The sequence below is a fragment of the Silene latifolia genome, chromosome Y (assembly GCF_048544455.1).
Source record: "Silene latifolia isolate original U9 population chromosome Y, ASM4854445v1, whole genome shotgun sequence".
NCBI lineage: Eukaryota > Viridiplantae > Streptophyta > Magnoliopsida > Caryophyllales > Caryophyllaceae > Silene > Silene latifolia.
This window is the reverse complement of record NC_133538.1, coordinates 331,334,858-331,337,393: the sequence shown is the minus strand read 5'-3', so window position 1 is coordinate 331,337,393 and position 2,536 is coordinate 331,334,858. Positions and strand designations below refer to the sequence as shown.

General features: G+C 39.5%; 1 non-coding gene across 1 annotated transcript; it reads right to left on the bottom strand.

Annotated features, from left to right (window-relative positions):
- Nucleotides 1-2,075: 2,075 nt before the first annotated feature.
- On the bottom strand, nt 2,076-2,182 carry LOC141636735 (small nucleolar RNA R71). The gene has a single exon (XR_012541323.1). It is a non-coding gene; the product is annotated as a small nucleolar RNA R71 (small nucleolar RNA).
- Nucleotides 2,183-2,536: the final 354 nt, after the last annotated feature.

Genomic DNA, 2,536 nt, shown 5'->3' with positions numbered 1-2,536 from the left:
GCACAATCCGTGCGGTTTTCCATTAAGACTCCCGGGTTCCATCACCACAATCCGCCCGGATTCTCTTGAATCCGCTCGGATTCCATCTCCAGAATCCGCCCGTCCCGACCCTAATCCGCCCGGATTCCTCTACAGCGCGATTTCCTCTTCTCCAAGCGACGAAGAAAGAAGCCCTTCCTTCGGAAAATACCGGCTCCTCCCTGCTCAATCTAAAAAGTGTAATTACTAGTTTAGCCCTTAGTTAACCCTAATGCATCCCCCTAATTTCCACTATAAATACCCCATTAGTCTAATTAGAAGAGCATGTTCTTCTTATCAACAATTAGAGAAGTTAATACCAATCAAATCTCTCTTTAGTTTTGTAATCAACAATTAATCAAGTTCTAATACAAGTTTTATTTCCTTAATCTCTCTTTTGTTCATCCATTATTTTGGGTAATTGAAGATTATTTGGGTTATTATTGGGAGATTGACAACCTCTCAATCAAGCATTCAAGTACTTCTTTTATCTTTGCTTTATTATTGGAATCATTAGTAGGTATAATTCTCTTAATCCCTTTTTAATTATTGTTAATTACTTTCATTTATTCATCATGTTTCATTTTGTTGGTATGATTGACAACCTTGCTAGAATGATCACCATGATAATGAGTGAGTAGTCTATTAGCTAGGGTTAATGGGTGATTAGGGGAAACCAACATGGGGAATGATTCATGCTGAAATTAATATGCTTTCATGTTTTATTTGCTTGCTTGTTTTGATCTCAACTCATGCACATGTTATATTTGATGAAATGCTAAGCCTATGAATCCTTGCATTTACTACCATCTCCTATCTTTTCAATGAGACTTGTAAGACATAACCCAACTCGAGTCTCATTAGACCATGCATGTTGTTGAGTAGGGAAGATTAAGTCGACTTGTAGGTGTTGTACAATCTAATTGATTCGGCTCCGGGACCCAAACTTTCCTAGGATTGTAAGATATAACCCAACTCAATCCATCACAACAATAATTGCTTGCTTATAATTTGAGAACATGTTTGTATGATCAATTCCCATGATTCCCCTATGATCCCATGACACCCTAGTGCTTTTTAATCAATTGTTTACACCCTTTTAACTCATCTTGCTAGTTTTCATTGCTATTTTAGTTAGTGACCTTCTACATCAACCCAATTTGTGACACCTCCAAGACACCAGTAGTTTCAATAGAAATCTCATTTCAATACCCGTCCCTTGGGATCCGACCTTTACTTGCCTCTTTACTAATTGTAGAGTTGTTTGTGAAGCTATAAATTGTGTTTTGATTCGGACGTGACCCAACGACCACACCTTTAATTGTGAACACGAAACGGACCGATCAAAAATGGCGTCGTTGGCGGGGACGGTGTTTGTTTGATTTAGATTTCCTTTTTATTGTTATTAGTTGTGTCTTTCTTCGCCTTGGGGAAGTAAAACTTCTCAAGGTTTGTTCTAATTGTTTTCGAGTTGTTTGATATTTTGCATGTCTAGAAGGTCACAAGGTGATTTGTTACCTTTTGACCGTGAAATCGAAAGAACCTTGACGAACAATAGGAGACTTGTTAGGAGGAATTTAAGAGGTATTAGTGAAGTTGTTCAACCAACTATTGAGTTCGTCAACCCTTTCGCAATAGAAGGAGAGGAGAACCCATTACACAATACCCCACAAAATCAACCTACAATGCCTAAATTCTCGTCACACTCCGTACCCACCGAGGAGAATCTACCTAATGGTACTCCTACACCGCAACATCTAACCGGAAATTTTATTGCCAAATCCGCCTTCATCAAATTAGTTGAAAGGAGCCAATTTGGGGGAATGCCTAGTGAAGACCCTCATTCTCATATGGAAACCTTTTGCGACTATTGTGATGCAATCTCTCAACCGGGTGTGACTCAAGACCAAATTAGATGGGTCTTATTTCCTTTTTCTCTAATCGGCACCGCGAAGCAATGGTTGAAGGGCCTTGACAAGGCCACCCTCGGAATAGATTCTTGGAAGAAGTTGGCTCTAACTTTCTACAAAAAATTCTACCCACCGGAAAAGACTAACATGCTAAGAGCTCAAATTACGGGTTTTAAGCAAAGGGATGAAGAATCTTTGTATGAAGCTTGGGAGCGGTTCAAGGGAATCTGTCGCTCATGTCCTCACCATGGACTTAGCGAATGGTTTTTGGTACAACAATTTTAGAATGGTCTATATGAGGATTCAAGGAACATTCTCAACATGGGATCAAATGGAATGTTCACCGAAGTTAATGACAATCAAACATGGAACAAGATTGAGGAAATGGCGGTCCATAACTCACAATATAGTAGACCTCGCAAGGCTACTAGAGGAGGAAAGCATGAAGTGGACTCCGTTACTCAATTGGGTGCTCAACTTAGTGCTCACATCGACACAATCAATTTGAAGTTTGAAAAAGTTATGGCTAGACTTGAAGAAGTCTCAAAATCACCAAAGCATCATGTTAATGCCATGACGGCATCCTCATCAATCCCAAGTGGGATATG